Source organism: Thalia democratica, unplaced genomic scaffold (assembly GCF_965202585.1).
Source record: "Thalia democratica unplaced genomic scaffold, ktThaDemo2.hap1.1 HAP1_SCAFFOLD_859, whole genome shotgun sequence".
NCBI classification, from domain to species: domain Eukaryota; kingdom Metazoa; phylum Chordata; class Thaliacea; order Salpida; family Salpidae; genus Thalia; species Thalia democratica.
This window is the reverse complement of record NW_028139812.1, coordinates 2,021-23,907: the sequence shown is the minus strand read 5'-3', so window position 1 is coordinate 23,907 and position 21,887 is coordinate 2,021. Positions and strand designations below refer to the sequence as shown.

General features: G+C 24.6%; 1 pseudogene across 1 annotated transcript; it reads left to right on the top strand.

Moving 5' to 3' along the window:
• Positions 1-3,645: 3,645 nt before the first annotated feature.
• LOC145847249 (myosin light chain kinase, smooth muscle-like) lies at positions 3,646-21,351 on the top strand (annotated as a pseudogene). Its single transcript, XR_014371176.1, has 12 exons — positions 3,646-3,746; positions 5,004-5,043; positions 5,213-5,310; positions 5,823-5,951; positions 7,318-7,471; positions 10,794-10,903; positions 18,032-18,131; positions 18,857-19,060; positions 19,649-19,792; positions 20,045-20,245; positions 20,628-20,791; positions 21,202-21,351. The product of XR_014371176.1 is annotated as a myosin light chain kinase, smooth muscle-like (transcript).
• Positions 21,352-21,887: the final 536 nt, after the last annotated feature.

Here is a 21,887-nt window from a genome sequence, read left to right as displayed (position 1 = left end):
ATTAACGTATCAGCTAATAATACAACTATGACAACTATAAACTTATTCAGATGCAATTCACAACTAAATCTTTAAATATTAGCAGCTTACTATTCCAGTTATACAGCCTGACTATTACTTTATTGTTTACTTTACATGCTTAAGCAAACACACATAGGTATTTAAAACTACTGACTTATAAATTTAATTTATATTGGTTTTACTTGCGTAAAAAAGTGCTGAAATCAGACTTTAAAAACAGTTTCCAAGTAAGTACCAATGCAAGATATATTCATGAATTAAAACACGGTTTTATTTTAAGCTTTGATAAAATTCATATAACTTTCTAAAACTCATTCAAGATTAAATTTAAAAAAAGGGCTCATTTGATTATTAAATTGTTATAAACTTTTACCATAAATATTTTCATACTAACTTTCATAAAAACTATTCCTTAAATTGCTATTGATAAGATTTTTAACAACATTTTGTACGCTTTTTATAAGTACTCATATTAAAAATAAAGGTAAATAATAAAAGATCATCATGATATCAAAAAGTTTAAGGAAGTTAATAAAGATATTAATTGTAGTACAATTTTATACTTTTGGTCAAAAAAATTTAACTTAATAAAAAATAAAATGCATTGAAACCATTTATAAGAACGTTAGAATTCAGTCTAGGTAATTTTAACAGTGTTTATGTCGTTTAGTTTTTGCAGCTTTGCAGTAACTACTTAAATTAACTTTAGTTGAATATTTAACCTAAATATTAAATAAAAAGTTGTTTCTAATAAATTCAAATCTGGTACTTAACAATCTCGATAGTAGTTCCGTTTTATATTCATCGTTTATGTTTTTGAACAGATTAGTTAATCAATAAAAAAGACATAAAAACTACAAATTTTTAATTTTTGATCATTTAAAAATAAGAGAAAGTTCGTTATTAACTATTTAAAGCATATAGTACCTCTAACTTTTCAAAATATAAACAAGCTTAGTTTAAAACATGGTCGTATAAATTAATCATAAACAAATAAAGGTATTTCTTAAATATATTAATTATTTAGCTGAATTTTAAAGATAAAAAAAAAGAATCATTTAAACTTTTGCTAATTATTAAATTAAGATATCAATTATGAGTTAACTTTTAACTCTTTATAGTTACAGCCTTAAAATAAAAACTAATTTTACTCGAGTCGAATTATTACTACGTAAAAAAATTAGTTTAACTTTGATTAATTTTAATTTTATTTAGATATTAAACTTTACTATTACCAAAGCTATTCCTTAAAAAAATCATTTAACTTGTAGTGTATTACTTTAGATTTAACAGCTTTTTCAAAATAACTATATTTAATATCTATAACGGAATTCTCCAGTCGAAACTAATCAACTTTGAAGCACTACTTTAAAACGTAGACTCGACTGAGATAAAAACGAGAACTTGTTTAGAAGATACCAAAAGAGAAAAATAATTCTAATCTCTCTCGCTACTTTTTCACTGCAATATACATTAATAGCATCAATACATGTATAGATACTTGTAGCAATGACTATCAAAAAATACTATTTTACTTACATTCGGTGTTTTTTTAAACGTAAGTGTTTTATATAAATAGAAATACAGACTTTTAAACAGTTAGTAACTTTTTATTAAAAAATCTTAGATGCTGGTAGTTTTTAAAATGTTGAAATTTGATAAATATATAAGAGAGAATAATCTCAGAAATATATTTTTCTACAAGTATATACAATAGCTGTATGTTTCAAATTATTAATAAATTTAAGAACTTTAGCAAAATAGAACACGTTAGATTAAAGTTAATACTTAAACAATTATTAAAGTGCTGAATTAATTACTTTATTTAACTTTAATGGCCAGCTTTTAAGTTAATTTCTTGAATCATAATTTGTATTTAGTTTAACTTTATAATTTATATTTGTAATAACGTAAACTATTATAAATAACTGTTTTTAACTTAAATTGTTATGTACTATAACTATAAAACTTATTTAGTTTTAGTTTGAATATGAAACGATAGTTTTAATTTCTTCAACATACCACTTTAAAAACAAATACTTACTTATTTCAAAAGTATTTTTTTTGCTGTTATCCAATAAATAAATTTATTTACATTAAACTAAAGAAATAATATAAGTACAATTTAAAAACTTTCAATAAAACAGTCGTAAATAGAATATTTTAGGTAAAAAATTATACTTTTTAAATTAAGTTGTAAAAGTAAAATTAAAGATAAAACTAAAGTAATAATGAATGAGAAACCAATAAAATTTGTTAAGTATATATAAGCTGTGTATAAAAAATATTATAAAAGTACATAGTTTTTATATAAAAACACGTTTTAAGTATTCGCGTCGTTTTAAATTTTCACAATATAATTCAATTTTCAATTAAGAATTCGCTCTTCTTTTTAGCCCTTAGTAACTTTTAAAACTAAGTAAAATGTTCTATAAGAACTTATTTAAACTAAAAAACTGCATTTAAGAGCATTAAATTTAAACAAAATACATAAAATATAAAAAAATAAATTAAAACCATGTTAAATTTTGTTTAGGTTTGTATATAATAAGCGTAAAACTTAGAACTTTTGAATTCTTGATTTTTTAAAACTATTTAAACATTTTTAGTAGCAATTGGTAGCAATATGTTAAAGTTATCGTTGGTTAAGACCAAGAAGCAACAGGAACCTTAACATTTAAAAAGTAGACAATAAACTAATTATTCCATAATTTTAAGCACTTCGTTGTTATCAAAAATATGAAAGACTATTTTGTTTTTAAAAATCCGACATCCTTGTTTACAATTATTTCAATTTTTGTTGCAATAAAATCACGAAAATAATAAAAGCATTAGAAAACTTTATGTACAAAATTATAATAACAACAGAATTTTTTACTACTTATATCAAAGTACATGTTATTAGAACTAAAAATAAATACTAGCTATAGTTTTTCAGCTGAATTGTTTTAGATAAATTTATTACCTTAGCGAAAAGTGAGCATGTAAAGAAACTTAAAAGTAGTAGTTAAATTTTAAAAAGTTGATTTAGTAAAAAAATTGCTAAGTTTCTTGAAAAATTATCTAATCTTCATAGTTTGTTTAGTGTATAAGTTATTTTAGCTTTATTTAAATAAATTTTACTAAAATTTTACTACATATAATGTTGCAAGTTTCTTAAAACATTATGATTTTAAACAATCCACGATAAAAATATTTTAAATTTTACAAATTATTGACTTTAAAAAGTTTTTACTTTTATAAACTTTCTTAGCTTTGTAAAAAACTTGAATTTTTTCTTTGTATTGGGATAGCGCTTTAAAAATATAACAATTTTGTTTTATTATCAAGTCAGTTTAATTTATTATAGACTTAAACTTTTACTCTACCCTTCTCACTTATAAATAATATAACACGTATTAGAAGAAAATACAACCGTTTTTAAAAAGCTTCGATGTTTGTTTTAAATTTTAATGTTTTATTTATAAACATCAGCATAAGTATTTGTTTTTTAAAATGTGTATAAAAATACTTAGATTTTTTTTAACGTAGATTATCTAAAAATAGACTAAAAGCGCGAAAAGCCTGGTGTCATTCTAGTAAAAGTACTAAATTTGTAACAAATCGTTCTGACTTTTGAAGCTGAAAATTTCAAAAAAAAAAAAGAAAAATAAGAAGATATTATCGCTGAAATAACAACCTTTTTTAGAAAAAAAAACAAACAATATCAATAACAATGACTGAAGGTGAGATTTTTTTAAATATTAAAGCGTTTTTGGTGATTGTGGAACTTTTAAAATACTTGACAGAGACTCTAAAAACTTTTAACTTATTTTTTTTTATTTGTGGTTGTAACAAACATAAAGTTATGCTATTTTAGACTAATATTGATTTTTCTACTTATTACTCCATTGATAGACAGCATATGATGATACGCATACACAATGTAGTTACATTATATACATTTAACCTCATTTTTGAATCTACGAGCTTATCTGAAGGCAAATGTCATGTATTTTTTCTAATAAATCTTTACGATTGCATGTATAAGTCATTAGTATACGTTTATTTAAAAAAGCTGATTTAATAAGAAAAAAATGAACAAACGCGGTTGTTTTGCTTTATTCAATTAAAGAGTACAAGAGTTAAAATTTAATAATTATTATCTATCTAATTTTCTCAAATTTTTAAATTTTAATAACCAATTACGAAAAAATTGTGTATAATATTTAAAATTTGCCTCTATAAATTAGAAAACTTAAATCAACCTTGATTATTAATTTAGAATGAAAAAAAGTTTAATAAAGTGAAGTTTAGACAACTTGAATGACTTTATGTAAGCTTGAAATGGGGCTAAAGAAAAAAAAAACTTTATGATTTCTTTAAAAAGCTATGTGTTCGGTAAAAAACTCGATTTAAAAAACTCTGACCTTTCAATCCTTTCCACAAATTAAGTTTTAATTAAAACATGAACAATAAAAACACGGTTTACTTAAAATCAATATGTGGTTTAAGAGCAGCAAAAATAAAAGTAATGCACAAAAGATTTATTAGCAAAGTCAGCATAGGAATATTTCGCTGTTGCAGTGAAAATAAAGAAAAAATAAACAAACAAAATATTAAATTTTAATGAGGTTGAACATAACTAATTTAACCTGCAACAGTTAGTGTGCCAAAATCTATCATGTTTCGCTACAATAGGCTTAACTTGAAAAAAAAAAACGTAATTTATTTACTTCTGGGCTCTACATAAATTTATGTTTTGCCTTTTTTAGGCAATTTTTGTCTTTTATGTCTCTACAATTTTTAATAATTTATCAATTTTCTTATATAAAACTTTTTAGTAATTTTATAACTGAATTTTCAAAAGATTAAAAAAAAAATAAAAAGTTGCAAAGCCTCATTTATGTTTTACTTATGTTAAAATTATCAGTTTTTTTCTTTCTTAAATGAAAAATAAAAATAGTTAAAATCTAACAAAGTTAAATTTTATATTTTTACAGTTCAAAATGCTAGAAATTGGTCTCGAACGAAAAGTAGAAGGTTTAATTTACTTATAAATATATACATTTTATAAGCATTTTAGTCATGTTTATTAACTTTTTTACTTTTTTTAGCAAAATAAAAAGTTTATAGATTCATAGCCCAAATTATAAATTAGAACAAAAAACAAAACATAAAATAAACAATTGACGAAACTGAAAATTTCCAGTATTGACACTTCAGCAGCAGAAAACTTCCCACCATCAGCAAAACATTTCTTACCTACTTTGTACTCAGAAGAACAACTTTCAGACACGGAAGAACAAGGTACATTTTTGTCTTTATTGCTATCAAAAAGTATTGAACTTATTTTCATAAACACATAAAAGATTATGTAAATGAATAGTGCAACAAAGGTTCTATCATACTCTTAAAACATTGAAGTAGTTGAAAAATGTTACGCACAGCAAAAAAAATAACCTTGTGCACTTTTGTTAAGGTAAAAAGACTTTAAACGACTCTTAATTGACAGTTTTAGTTAAAACTTAAGTTTTATACTTGGTTTGAATAAGTTTAGAGATAACAAACAATGTTTTTAAGAAAGCTAACATTTTGATGATAAAATCTAAGTGGTCAGATTTATATAAACCTTACGTGTGCAATAATTTTTGATCATTATCTATTAACGCAAGTTGTAATCAACTTTTTGAGGATAAAAAAAGCTAGAGTTGTCTATATTTGAAAATTCAGCAAAATATTTAGATACCAAATCAGTTTGGTAATCAGAACAAAAGAAAACTATTATTGATGTAAACAAAACAATTAAAGCACAAAAACAGACGAGAAAAGTGGAAATGTCGAGGTTGACTCGCTAAAGTGCTGGATCGAATCAGGGTCGCAGTCCCAGTCGGATTTCAGAAAAGGGAGTTCACCTTTTCACATGTCGCTCATGTCCGACGTACCACTAGGTTTGATGAATAAAAAAAATGTTTGGGTGTAATCTATTTTACTTTTGATTTTATATAACTTTTGGCAAGGTAATTGTTCATAAAGGTTTTGTTTTTCTTTTTTATAATCAATGCATTTATCCATTTATTTACAAGTATTTGTCAAGAAAAAAAAACTGTACATCATTGCAATCTATATAAAAGCTTTGTAAAGTGTAATTTTAAGTAAATAATTCTGATTAAAAAATACATTGAAATCTGCTAGAAAATTGTTGTTCTTTTAACTAATTAAGTATGTAGGGGCACAAAAAGCAAATTGCAATCTGTTCAGCGTAAAAACGAGTTGCAAATCAATTTCACGGTTAATTACATGATTAAAGCAACTGTGAATTGCATGCTTTCGACATTAAAGTCTTATGTAAAGATTGTCTTTTTTTATTTGTTAAACGTTACGCGCTGCATCTTATTTAAATTTCGGAACAAACATTTTCGCCGTGTCACTCTGAATAATGCATTACGCGAAACTTTGTTGTTATTTTCATTGAAATAGTTCTGACCGTGCTTTGTTGTCAGTTTGAAGTCAACTGCTTGAATATTTTACTCGTTGAATTTTTAATTTAACTTTTGTTTTCACAGCATAATTACTTAAAAATGAATTTTACTAGTTTAAAACTTATCTTGTAAATGTTATTTAGATACTTTTGCTCTTTTAATAAACTAATTTTACTTTGTTATGAATAAAACTGCAAATTTGTTTTTTATTCAGTTTTCAATTATAAAAATCTCGTAATAATTTATTTAGTTTTGTATCGACCAAATAAAGTATAGCAATAAACTTATTTTTAATGATAATTTAAAAAAATAGTTTTAGATTAGGGGTTGGCAATTTTTCTAATCGGCGGGCATATTTACCAAGAGAAATATTTTGTGGAACGTACTTTTTAGTAAAGTGTTTGCAAGCCGTTTAATTTTGTGAACTTGAATATAAAAATAAGAAAAAACTCTTTAAAATTAAAACGTTTACTTTAAATCAAATTATAAACATATTTGTATTTTCAAATATAAATGGACCAGATATTTCTGCTCGGTGGGCAAATCAAGCTAACGGGCCGTACGTTACCAACGATAATTTAAGATCATATTTTCAAAATTTTTACACACTATTTTTCTTAATTTACTAAATACAAAAACTGTCAACATTAAGGTTGTATACAATAATGGCTCGTAAAAATTGAACAGCTATATTCAAAAACACAAAGTATAGAAATCTTCACATACATTACAAACCATTATGCAACCATTATTATATTGCAATCAGGACCTTTACAAAAATATTTACAATTTAAAACGTTTTCAACATTATCAACAAAGACAATTTTCATTGTAGCGCCTGCTGTCAAGAAGGTTTGTGCGCGCCCGAAGCTGAACAAGAGGTTCAGCAGCCTGCCGGACAACTGCCCACTCCCGGAAGCTGCCGTGTTGCAGGATTGCGGAGGAAGAAGCAAGTACTCCGGAAGAAGCTCCGCAACTGAGCTATTGAGGTTAGTTCTCTTATTAGTTACATTAAAGTTTTTTTATAAAACTTCTTGTTGATAAAAATGTGTACTAATAATAAAGCTAGGTCGAAAGCTTATAGTTTAAAGGTTTAAAGATATTAAAAAAACATTAAAGTAGACTTGTAGAATTTTAAGACTAAGATTCAGGTTATATTTTATCAAATTTACATAAAGGTTCGATCATATTAAGATCGTTAGAGTACAAGCTTTCGGTAGTCTGAGAGACTGAGACCCGGATTTAATTTTTATTAAAACTATCTGTTGAAAGTTTCAATAAAAAAGAAACTTGGGTCTAAGTTTACCGATAGCTTGTGGTCTAATAATGGAATTAATATGATCAAAACTTTACGGAAACTTGAGCTTTTCTCACGGCATACGAAAGTAGAATCTTAAGCTCTCTCGACTTTCGCTGATGTTCTCTTTTATCAGATTTACAACAAAAGTATAGTTTTTAACGAAAAAACTATAGTTGTTTTTTAAATATAAAAGATTACGTATATAATAATAAAAATACAGTAGAAAAACTTTTTAAAAACTATTTAAGTAGAAAATGTAAAAAATATATTCTGTTCGAAAACGATTTTAGCCAAGAGTAATTATTCGAGATAGACTAAAAATTAATCAACACAAACACTTAAAATTATATCATTTGTTAGCTTTAAATACAAATAATTCATACCTACGTTTTCAAAAAATAAACAACGTTAAAAAACTTTTCCAACTTATAAATTTTAAGTTATTGTAAATGTGTATCTGTTAAACACTTTTATTCTAAGTTGCTATGTCTAGGAGAATAAAAAATACGCTAAACAGATCTAATATAAATAGATAATTGTTTTTAAATTAAGTATTTTATAATAGGTCAAACTTAAGTTTTATCACCGTTTTTCTTCACTTATCCTAATTCTTCTTTATAAATTAAATTAAAACTAGTTGCAAAAACTAAATTTCTAATTAAAGAAGGAAGTTATATGATTTGTGTATACTAAATATTTATATAGTACGGAAGCAGGTAAATTTTATTTACAGTTTTTACATCTGTTACAGATTTAAATATAGCTCACAATCTGTTCTGTAACTAAAATCGTTATGCTGTAGTTTTTATTTCTAAGTTACATAAAAAAATATTTACAATTGAAATAAACTCATTAATAATCTAAACCCTAATATTTAAAAAATAAGCAGTTTTTTTAGTTAAAATCAGTCTTTTTAGCATAAAAACTTTACACAAAAAGTTTTAAGTTCTTACAAAACCTTTATTTACTAAAAACTTAGATTTTTACTAACTTTTGAAACGAATTTAATTAATAAAAAAGTATGTGCATGTTTATACATTTATATTTAGATTATCTATTCGATTTTTCGATGATACGGAAGTAAAAATGTTTATCATTTAATTATTTTTTAAATAGCTTAGATACTACTCAAAGTACTAAGAAATAATAACAACAGCGTTAAATTAATTCAGCAGTAGCTCAACTTTAGATTTTTACAGATATGCGTCTTGAAACAGTACATAAAACTTTAATTTTGTAAATTAAAAATCTAAATTTCTGTTTTCAACAGAATATTAATTTTGAAGATTTTAAATTTTAAACACCTACTTTAAGGTTAAAAAAAAACGAAGCAGAAAAAAAAGTCATCCAGTTTAAATATTACTTATATTTTAAATACAATTTCAGAAACTTATGCTTTAACAAAAACTTAAAAGAACTTCATTTAAAAACTTTAAAAGCTAATATAAAATCCTACATAACTTCTAGTTTGTGTTTTTAAAAGGCAATGTATCTTATAAACTATCGAAACAAACTAGCTTTAACATATTAGTTTGGCTTAATTTGTATGCAAAATCAGAACTAATTATCTATTTTTTTTTTTTTTTATTTATACGTGGCACAATAGGTATATTCAAATAACGTACAGAAATTAAAAACGCTTTTAAAGTTTTCTAGACTATTTTTTATCTTTAAATAATTTTAAAGTACTGTGTTAACAATTTAAGAAAATGTTAACCGTTTGTTTATGTAAAAATCAATTTATTTATAGTTAGATTGTACAGAATCATACTTAATGGACAATGTACATGTATCATTTAGCACTATATAAACATATTCTTAGACTTCAGGACCATTTAATTGCAACAACAACATATCTGAACTTTCAATAACCGAACAAAACAATATTGACTGATTGTTGACAAGCTTAAAATTAAAAAAACGCACTGTAAAACTTAATTTGTACACATACTTATTTACAATTTTATGAAGTTAACAACAACTGCTGCTTATAAAAACATATTCTGTATATAATTAATGAAATAAATGAAAATAAATAGGTACTATTAAAACTTCAATTTTATTAGGTATAATATTGACAAGATTCAAAACTGTATTTATCATTTTATATATTCGAATAAAAGAAAAACAATTTTTTAAATTATTAAACGCAGATAATTTTAAATAGAGTTTTGCAATTTTCTTAAAGTATTATAGACAAAATACTGTTTAAAAAATTCCCTAAAAAGCATAAAAAAAAGAATTTGTTGTAATTGTTACAGAGTATGCAAGTAGAAAAACTACAAATTAATTAGATAATATAACGAACAAAAAAAAAATTAGTTCACTATCTTTAAAAGATTGACCGTTAAAACTTTTATGAATATTGTATTTATTATTTATTTTACGAGTTTAAATGTATTATAAATTTAACATTAAAAGAACCAAATTAAAAAATCAATCAAAAATTAACAAAACTCGTACAATCAAAATAACTTTATTAGTCTGTTCATTACAAACTGAAAAAAAAAGAAAATAAGTAAAGTTGTAAGTTTATACAACGTTAGTTTTATAAATTAACTGTATTTTTTCTAAATGTTAATGAAGTACAAAGCAGTATTTTACACTTTGGTATTCATTGATCCTAAGTTAAAATTTGTTGAAGTAAGTAGAACACAAATAAATGAGTTTACTTAAAATTGTAATAACTATTTTAAAATCGATGTATGCATAGATAACTTACATTGATTAACATAACTAAACGTATTTATAGTTTAGTTAGAAATATATAAGTTTGAAAAAATTATTAATTTAAATAGGTTATACGTATACATGTAAGTTATTAGATTTCTAACCTGAAACTTAGATGATATTACGTTTGTTTTCTATTTACAATACCATTGTACAACTGCTTAACTTAAAATTGCAATCTTTTTGTTCCGTGTAAGAAAATTATTAAATTTAAAAGAAGTTATTTATGCTTTTATGTTTTAGCTAGTATAGTATTTAAATCTGGTTTGTTTACAATAAAGGAAACGGAGAAAACAGCTTGACTCAATTCACAAGATGAGAGTTCAGGAAGAATATTTTGATGCACTGTTTGAACTAAATCAAGAGTTGACTAAAGCTGAACCTACTAAAGGTGATCTTAATTATACTGCTAAAAGAAAAATTAAAAAATAGTAATTAGTAAAATCAGTATTACATACTTTATCACTTTTTTTACTGTTTTAAGTATGTAATTAAAACAAATTATTTAATCTATAACTAAATTATTATACGAAAAGTTTAACAAAATTTTAAGTATTGTATAATATTATAATTAAAAAAATAATAAGCAACTTTTTTTCGCTGTTATAAAACAAACAATGTTTTCCGACTAATTAGTTATAAATGAATATTTAAGACAATAAATTTAGGTTTGATTTACCTTTATTTAGAATAAAGCCATCGTAGGAAATTAGTAATGACTATACTTACATACATTATTGATTTCTGGAATCAACAAGACTATTCGGAAAATGTTAATTTAATTTAAATCCCTCGGCGTACATTTTTAGAGAAAATTCTATCTTTAGAATATTAATCATGCTAGTAAAACACCACTCTCTCGTTCAAATTAAGACAGATTGTAAGAGTCGTTGTAACTTCCTATATTTTTTATTTTAATAAACTGCTCTAACAACCTTACCTTAAATCATTCTGAACAAAATTTTAAGTCTTTCAGATTTGAGATATTTTTGTCCTGTGTAAATCTAGCTTGTTTATTTTATAATAAAATAGTTCATATTAAAAAAAAAATTCATTCGAGCTTAATTTTTTAGTTAACATAGTCTCTTGTAAAACTAGCTTTTAAAACATTTTGTATTAAGTTAAAGATTTATAGAAGAATAGATTTTTTTATAAACAATATCTAGAACATCATGAAATGTCAATGCTTTTTCTTTGTTGTTATTTACAAGAAACTGTAAAAAAGCTTCTATGGTATTTAGATAACTAAAGATTTATATAAATTTTTGTAAATATTTTTATTTAAAACTTGGTTTGTGTATGTAAAGTACTAAAGTTTTATAAATGTTTTATTCATTAAACATATTATATCTTTGATTGTATATAATAAAATGTAGTTAAAAAAAAAAACTAATACAAAAATCTTTACCTTTATGTTAGTTCAAATGTTTTAGTTATAAAATAATATAAAAAATAAATGTTATCACTAATATATTTAGAATAAATTTAAATTTACTTTCTATGCAAAAAAATGTCTATGTCTTACGCAACTTTTTTTTATCAAGCACCAAAAGATTATGTATAATTCTAATTTTGCAAGAGATCAGACAGTATATTTGTTTGCTAGACTAAAAAAAATAATTAGCTTCTCTTCCGTCGTTTTACAAAGCTACTTTTCGTAGACCTTGTATAAATAAAGAAAAAAAAAACTAGCAAAATAAAAACGTAAGCAAAGTAAATAAAAATATTTTGCATCAAACTTTTCGTTATCGAACAAGTATAAATATTTAACTAATAATATAAGGTTTTTTTTGAATCTTTTTTATTACATTTGGTAATTAAATTTTTTGTTTTAAAACCTCATTACTTTGTTAATTTATTGAGAAAAAATTTAAAATAAAAATTTACTACAGAGCTATAACCCTAATGCGACTAATTTTGAAACCAACTACTTTCTTTAGAATATTTTTGTTATAAAAATTATATGCTAAAACATATATGAAAATGGTTGAAAAATTTTGCTACAAAAATATTTTTCTGGTGTAAGTTAATTTAATGCTAAATACTTAGAATATGCTCAAAGGCTCTACCTAGAGGATCAAAAATTATAGCATTACCTTAAAACATTACTAAAAGGTGCCCTAAAATGCAAACAAGTAGTTTTTCTTTATGAGTTTATTCATATTAAACAATTATTTTATGACACGGTTATTAAAAACTTTTAAGAACTTTCAAATAATAAAAACAGTATTTCACAAAAATCTCTAATTAATTAATCATTAAAATTTATAATCACTGTTGTTTACTGAAAATATGAACAAGAGTACATTTGTAAATATTTGTTATTTTTTACACAACTTATTTTAAGCTAGAAATTCGTTGATTGGAGATTATTTCTTTTAGCTTTGTCTAGTTTGGTTCGCATATTGTGGTTTGCCGGCCACTGGTGTAAAGCAGTAGTCAGCAAACTATCGTCCACTAGTCGGATTGAGCCCGTCAAGCAGAAGTATCTAAACAATGACTTATTTTCAAGTTAACAATTTGGTTAAAATAGTAAAAACAAGTTATCGAAACATTTTTAAACCTTTTTTACAAACTTGCTGTTGACTTTAATATGAATAAACAATGATGCAGTTTTTACGAGCGTGAACTTGGCTTAATGGCTTTTTTTGTAATCTTTTTTTAAACCAAACTTTAAAACATATTATTTTCAATTTCTTTAATGCTAACTCGGAACTTTTATATTTTTTTCTAAAGAACCTTCTTTTGCTTTGCTATTCACAACAATTTCCATCGAATTGGGCTTTTATTTTTTTAGTGGGGCCCCTTTAAAAATTTATCGATATTTTGCATTTTTTTACCTAACACCTATTTCTCCGTAAATAATAATTTTTTTTTACTTTTATTTTTTAACATACTTATCAAACTGAGTTTAAAGACGTTATTCTTCTTTTTTTTGCAAACTTTTTTTTATAACATATGCCTAAATAAAATTTACAGAAAAACTCCAAATTTGCACGATTTTCGTTTTTTTGTTCAAGGTTTTATTGCAAAAATATAATATTTTTTGTTTCTAACGGACCTATATATTTAAGTTTTATGACGTTATCATACTTTTTTCCTAACTTTTTTTTGATATATGACCCATGCAAATTTTACCTAAATTCTTAGCACTCTAGCAAAAAATCCCTCAAATTACGTAAACAAAGTGTGCTAAAGTGCTAAGAATTCGGGTAAAACTTGTATGGGTTATATATTCAAAAATTAGTAATATGTTAGGAAAAAGTATAATAACGTCATACAACTTAAATATACAAGTCCGTTAAAAACTAAAATTATTATAGAAATATTATATTTTTGCAATAAAATCAAAATCAAAAAAACAAAAATCGTACAAATTTGGAGTTTTTTCTGGAAAATTCATTTAGGCATATGCTATAAAAAAAAAATTGCAAAAAAGAAAAGAATAACGTCTTTAAACTCAGTTTAATAATATGTTAAAAAAAAATTAAAAAAAAATTTTTTTTGAGAAAATAGGTGTTAAGTAAAAAATGCAAAAAAACGAAACATTTTTAAAGGAGCCCCACCACAAAAGTTAAACCCCAATTCGATGGAAATTATTGTGAAAAGCAAAAGAACGTTCTTTAGAATAAAAAAAGTTCCAAGTTAGCATTAAAGAAATTAAAATAATAGTTTTTAAAGTTTGGTAGAAAAAAAGCCATTCAAGCCAAGTTCACGCTCGTGCAGTTTTTTCCATAATTATTTCGATGTTGGAAAAAAGTTGTTACATTTTAATCTTAATTAAAAAAGGCTGCGGACTTATAGTCTAACCCTAACGTAATCAAATAAAATGTTTAAATGACTAATTTAGTTTAAATGATTAAGTTACGTTTGGTAAGCATGAAAAAAACTTTTTTTCTTAGACGTCTTAGAAAATTATTAAATTTTTTTTTAACTAAAGGCATGTATTGCATTTAAAAATCTGATTTTTTTAATTATTTGAGTTATAAAGTGTGCTATATGTGTAATTAACCTGCCTTAGACGTAAAAAATGCACTAGAATAACAATTATAAGCTTCGCTCTCGAATTTTACTCTTTTTTTTCATTATTATTACATGCACATTTATATAATAAAGAAGATATACATAAAATAAAACTTTATTTTTTTACTTATAATAGTTGTGATTAAATCTTTGAAGCTTTTGTTTTGTTTTGGTTCAAAGTTTAGATAAACTTAGTTTAGAAAGATGCTGAAATGTACAGATATAAGACAACAATGAGTGATCTTTTTTTATTACAAAAAATACTAATTTAGAGTAAAAACTAAAAACTTTTGTATTTATTGTTGTGGAAAGTTTTTAAATTTGAATTTATTTTAACATATAAAACGTAAACAACAGTTTTTGGAATTAAACTTTTTCTGTAATATTTAAAATAAGTTTAATTGAAAGAAAAAGAAACTATGAACTTATTATTTAAATTATTTGAAATACGTATTTCATATTAACTATATATGTATTTTTTTAGTGTAAAACACTTTTATTTTGTTTGTTCATAATACATAAATAGCAAACTAAAGAATATATTTTGTTTACAAAAAATTTAGACAAAACAAAATTAGTTTATAAAAACTCACTTTTACTAAAAAAGTACTTCAGTACTCATTAGATTTATAGAATGTAATTTCATTTAGTTCTAGTTTTTTTAAATGCATAGCATGTTTACATATTTCTATTTATTTTAGTACTATTGTTTTTTTTTTTCAATTAGCTTAATACGAGCTAATCTACAAATTAAAAAAATGAAGAAAAAAGTTTTATACAGTAAGCTAGTTTAGTTATCTCTACTCTAGTTTGCGTACTTAACCGTTTGGGTAATCAAAAATAGGCTACTATAACGTATGGTTATAATGATGCTAAACTTTTATAATTTGTTTTTTTCTATTTTTAATTTATCATAACTTACTAGTTTAAAACTCATAAAATATATAGTAACGTATATTATACTTTAGTGTGCTTTGTATACTGTTAAAAAGTTTTGCACAATAACTATGTCTAGGTTATAAAATTGTTGGTTACAAACTCTTAATACTAGATTTATCAGAAGCTTTATATCAACCAAAACCAATAATTATTTACGTCATAGGAATTTATATAACTGTTATTAGTCAGATCAATAAACAAGCATAAAAGCAATCAAACTCTACATAAGTAAGTTTAAACGTAGGCTTAATATCATTAAACTGTAAAACTTATAACTAAAGTATTGATAATTAAAATTTTTTTACCTAATAAATGTTTCATTTAAAGTACCTGTATAAAAATTGTAATCACACTAAATAAACTTATGTGTATTTTAATACACTGTTACATAAAGTTTTAATAATTTAAAAAGTAATTAGTTCTAACTTCATTTTAATTTAATTGTAATAAAATTAATAAAAAAGTACTTGTGACAGCTTATTAATGTAGAAAAACCCTGTAAAAGGTATTTTTAATCAAAATAAACTATTTCTCAAAAGTTTTCAGTGTGAGAAAAATACTCACGCAGGATTATTTTATACAAATAAAAACATCAGGGTTAATCTGTCATACGCGCACTTATTAACTCACAGTATTGAGCTTTGATATTTTTGTGAAGTCACTGCTAAAAATATTTGTCAGTATTTATGCGTGAGATAATAAACTTTCATTGATTGTGGTACAGCTAACTTTAAACATACTTGAAGTGTAGAAAACAAAAACGTCTACTTCATTATTTTCCTGATGTGATTAAAACATGTTCTTCTATTTGAAATAGTCTACATCAAGTATAAAGTTAAGCTAAACTCATACAAACTAGTTTATGATAATTAGTTAGCTAATCTAAGATTAATTACTACATTTGAAATTAATCAATTAGTTGTTTAGTTGCCAACTAACTTTGATTTTTTTAGTATAGCTGTTTTATTAATTATTTTACCTTAATATTTCACGATGGATTTAAAAAGCCATAGTTTTTAATGGTAATAAAGTTTATTGGAATTAAATGCACTATTGAGTTTTTGAATAGTACAGTTTTAGTTATTTTCGTTTCAGTACTATCAGAAATAACGACATTGATAATTTTGGATTAGAAAAAAATACGCGTTTTAGGATAAGTCTGCATAAAACTATTAGTTAAACAAAAATTTTTTTTTATAATATCATGACTTATGGTATCATACAAAAATTTGACCTCAGAATTTAAAAACAAATTTCATATTATACTTTAACTAGTTCTTTCTTTTTAAGCTCGAAAAAACCTTATCATCTAAATTCTAATCTAATCTACAACTGTATACGTAAACTGTGAAAAAGGTATAAGTAGTTAAACTGTATTTCTAGACTGTTTTGTTTTTAAGAGTGTAAAAAGCATTCAAAGTGCCAACATTTATCAATATTGCTAATATAAACTAAAATCTTAGTTTTACTTATGAATATTCTTAAATTTTAAGTTTACAAATTTTACAATACTGATAAGTGTTAAAAAGAAATTTGGAGTAAACTAAAATTTTATATACTATTTCACAACTCTAAGATTTTCTTAAAAACACGATTTTAATGACTAATGTTGAAACTTAGGTTTCGAAATAAATAAGAAAGTTGAAACACAAACACTTCCTTTTGAAAACTATGCTAGAAATTTTAATTTTTATAAAACTTTAAGGTTAAACATTTTTAATATTATAATAAACCTTTTTTACCAAAATATATGACTCTTAGATTATAGTTCTTAAGTTTTCGAAAATTTTCAAATAAAAAATTTTTTTTATCTGTAATGCGATAGGATGAAAAGCCATAGAAAATCAGTAAAAAAAATCAAAACAAATTAAAGGCTTGTTCAATTCTAATCAACTAAAGAATACGATAGATAAATAGATCGATTATGGAAATGTATTAGTCGCATAAAGTTGAACATATCGTGAAGTTGTTTATATACTTTGTTTCAAAAATTTAATCATAAGATTTATTAAGTAGTTAGTCTTATTATTTTTAATCGCTCTTAATCCAGCAACAAACTATGTATTTCTTTAATAGTTTCCAATTATCCAAAAGTGTTGTAGTGGACTAAAGCATAAATAAAACACTTACAAACATTCTTAAGCCTATAAAAAGGTATAGAGCTTTTAAAAAACAAACGCTTTTCCTTTAAAAGTTAAAAACTGAAGGTGGCCAATGATTACAGATTAAAAACTTTAAGATAGAACTTTTGTTGAAGTTTTTGAGTATATCTGTCAGCAAATACAGATCAGGGTTTCCACTGATTTAGAGAACTTTTTTTCATTAGAGGGCAATATTTATATAAACAGGGGCAATTATTTAAAAAATAATCTGCTAAGGGAGAGTTTATGAATATAATTTTTTTGAAATTTTGTTTTAGATTTACAAATGATTTTTTCTTAAATCTAAAACCCTGTCTTCAGTTGCTCCTAACTAATAGATTCTCTTGAGTGTTTTAATAGTAATATTTGTAACTTTCTTGAATAGCTTCCGTTTATCGGCATTATTTTTCTTACAGACACTAAAAAAGAAGCAGCAAATTCACGAATGAAAATGACAGTGCTTAGAACAGACAAAACACCTACTGAGCTTTACGACTTTAAAGAAATACTAGGAAGGTAAGAACTAAACAGCCAAGAGAAATTTTTAGCAATCAAATAATCATAATTATTTTGTTTTAATTTTGTCGAGTTGGTTGAACTGTATAAAAATAACAACTTTTTCGATTTATAATTGCTTTCTTGATTATTTTTTATATATATTGTTGATTAGTTTACAACTAAAACTCTATCTTTAACTTGTTTTAAAAGCTTTATTTTTTAGTATTCTTTAATCTAAAATAATTACATAAATAAACTTTCATTAACAAAGTTGATAAACTTTATTTTAGCTAAAAACTAAATAAATTTTACAGTTTTTACAAAAAAGTCGCGTTTAATAATATGAGAATCTCTTTTAAAGGTATATCGGCTGTGGCTCATCAAACTATAAAATTGTTTTAAAGAAATAAAGAATAGGATTTTAGTAAAATTATGATTTTAAGTAAAACAAGTAATAAAGCTGAGTTGGATTTTTTGAAATAAAAATTACTAGTGACTAAATTAAATTTTTTGATTTTTGTTAACTACAGTTTTTGTACTATAAAATTAAACTAGTTTTTTTACTCAATTTGATATTAATTAATTTTTATATAGTAGTCAGGTTCTAAAATTTTGTGCACTTTAATGCGTACAGAGATAAGACTTTTTTAAGTTAATATAAATTTGACGAAAAAGCATCGTAAAAAACTTTAAAAAAAGTATTTGACTGTTAGAGTTTAAATTTTAAAATTTTAACTTCACAGTGGCCGTTTTGGAAAAGTGTACCTGGCAGTCGACAAGCAGACGGGAGGACAGTACGCGGCGAAACAGATGGCTTGCAGGAATCAGAAGCAAGTAAAAGAGTATGAAGATGAAGTCTCCATAATGAAGATGCTGAATCATCCGCTCCTCCTCAGCTGCAAGGACGCGTTTCATCAGGGAGACCAGGCGACACTTATCCTCGAACTGTTAGTCTGCAGTCAATATAAACAAGCTTTGACGTTTATATAAATATCATTAGCAAATTTTAAAGGGAAAGTTTTTAAAATCAGAACTAAATGGTTAAAAATAGTTATATGTATTTATATTCCTATTAGCTTCGTTTAATTAATTTCGTAACTTTGTAGTTATGATCTATAATTGTTTTGCATTCATGCTTTAAGATTAACTGAAATAATTAAAAGAAAGTTAAAGTAAAAATCAAGTCAATTCACCAGGAAAGTTACAAACTAGTATTTTTGTCTTAGTTTTGCTTTTCGTTCCAAAGTACCTACAGTTGTAAATTGAAAAGTCAAAGTTTTTATTTTGGTATGACTAAAATAAAGTATCATTGATATATTTTTGGTTAGTTGTTTTACTGAAATTTTAAAATAACAAGAAATAAATTAAAACTCTAAAGTTTAAAAACATTACTGTAGTTTTTTAGTTCAAGCTTAAAATAGTTTCCCATTTTAAAAACTATTATACTGTTATTGAAATATGATATCTATATTACATACTTGAATAAAAAATCGTTTTGTAAGTGAGCAAAAATTTCAATATGTTCATAAAAACAGGGTAACGGGAGGAGAACTATTCGACAAAATTAGCCGATGAAAATTTTGAGCTGACTGAAACCATGGCTTGCAAATATCTTATACAAATTTTGAAGGGAATAAGCTACATGCATACCATGAATATTCTGCATCTCGATCCTAAAAGTAATTTGAATTTACTAAACTATAATTTCATATATTTTAGTTTAAAAAGTATTGTTACATAACAGTTTTTGTTTAAAGGAGTATTAAACTGACTTCTTCGATTTAGATAATAGTTATGCACTATTAAAATATTCTTTGGTATAAAAGACTCATTATTAAAAAAGCTTAAAACGTTCTCGCCTATGATTTTGATAATTTTACAAAACTTTTAAACAATATATACAACCTTCATCAACTTTTCAAAAACCGCAGCCGAAAACATACTGTGCTTGAGCAGAGAAAGCTCAGAGCAGATAAAAATAATAGACTTCGGGTTCGCGCGAAAGTACGACCCGAGGAAGCCGCTGAAGGTCATGTTCGGACGCCTGAGTCGTCGCCCCGGAAGTGGTCAACTTCGACGCCCTTGGGGAAGGGTACGGACATCTGGAGCATCGGCGTGATCGCGTACACCATGTCGGTTTGAATAAGTTATGTTAAAAAAAAAATCTAAAACTTATTTTTAATACTCATGTAAGCTTGTAATTTATCTTTAAGTCGGTCTGTGGTTGCATTTACTAATTAAAAAAAACACAGTATAATTAAATTTAAACTTTTAAACTTTTTAAATTTTGTTTTTATTTTAACAAAAGCTCTTAATTTACCCCTTTTTTATAAAAATGTTAAAAAACACCTTTATATCTACAGCAACTACTATTGGAGGTAAAATATTTAACGCCATTAAATTAAAAAGGAATATATAGATTGAAAACATTTCTGTTGAAAAGAAAACTATAGCTAAATAATTAAAAAACATCATCAAGTTTTTTAAGCTCTGACAAGTTTTTTATTAACTCAGGGTTTCAGGGTTGTCACCGTTCATGGGCGACAACGACCAAGAAACGCTTTCGAACGTCAGCTTGGGTGAATTTGATTTCGATGACGAAGTTTTCGACGAGGTTTCTGACGACACTAAAAACTTCATTCAGTTTCTGCTGCATCCAGATCAAAAGTTTTTATTTTGTTAACTGTTATTCTTTTAAGAAAATTGTGTTAGTTTTAGGAGTAACACATGAAGTGTTACCATGTTATTTGTCACAAAGAATATTTTTTACTATCAGTTGATACCAAGTTTTACAGCTTTATGTATATTCAATTTCAAAACGTTTTTTTATTAAAAGATAACCTGCACTAGAAATTGATGCAAAATATTTTCCGTATAACTGCAAAGGAAATCTAATGAACAACATGTCTTTTGATTAATATGCTTTAAATATATATTTAAAGATGATTAAGTTACGTATGTAACTAGAACAAAAGTGTTTAAGCTATAAAATATAATTTATCTTGGCCAAATTCCGCCACTAAATTTACAAGAATACTTCTAGGAAAAAATAAGCTAAATAGGATCTTTAAAAAAAAACTTTCATCAGTAAAACTCGTACAGAAAGCGGCCGACTTCCAAACAGTGTTGGCTCACGACTGGCTAAAAAAAGCAGCTGAAGAAGAAAGTAGACAGCAGAAGAAGCTGTCGGCTGCAAGAGTCAATTTGAGAAAGTTCATCGCAAGAAAGACGAATGCAGGTGAGTACGAGTTAGAATTTTTATGAACAGCTCGTTTAATAGTTTGCTCTTTTTTGAAAAACAAGGTTTGCAATTTTCTTGTTTATAAAGAGAGTTGTCGCCTATTTGAGCTTATAAACCTTTTAAAAATTCAAGCAACTAAAAATTCAAAATTCCTAATTAAATCAGTACTCGAGATTTTTTTCGTAAATTATGTTTTGTTTATTGAAACTTTAAGCTTTTTAGTTAATATTGGATAGAGTCTGTTATACTAAACATTTAAAAATGGTAAATTTTTAAAAAACTGAATCCATTTTTAAGTAAAATATCGGACTTCATTAGAAAAAATTCGCGAGCTGCTGTATTTTTGAAAATAAACATTTAAAAATTCAAAACTTTTATTCAAAATTGACTTAATAATGAAAGAGTATGAAGTTTGAAATACTTCTTAATAACAATTCAACAGTCTCGTTGGACTACTTCAACTTCTTTTACTAACCTACGTTTTTTAAAAATAAGTTGCTTTAGGTTTCTGTTTTATCCTACCGGCTTTCATT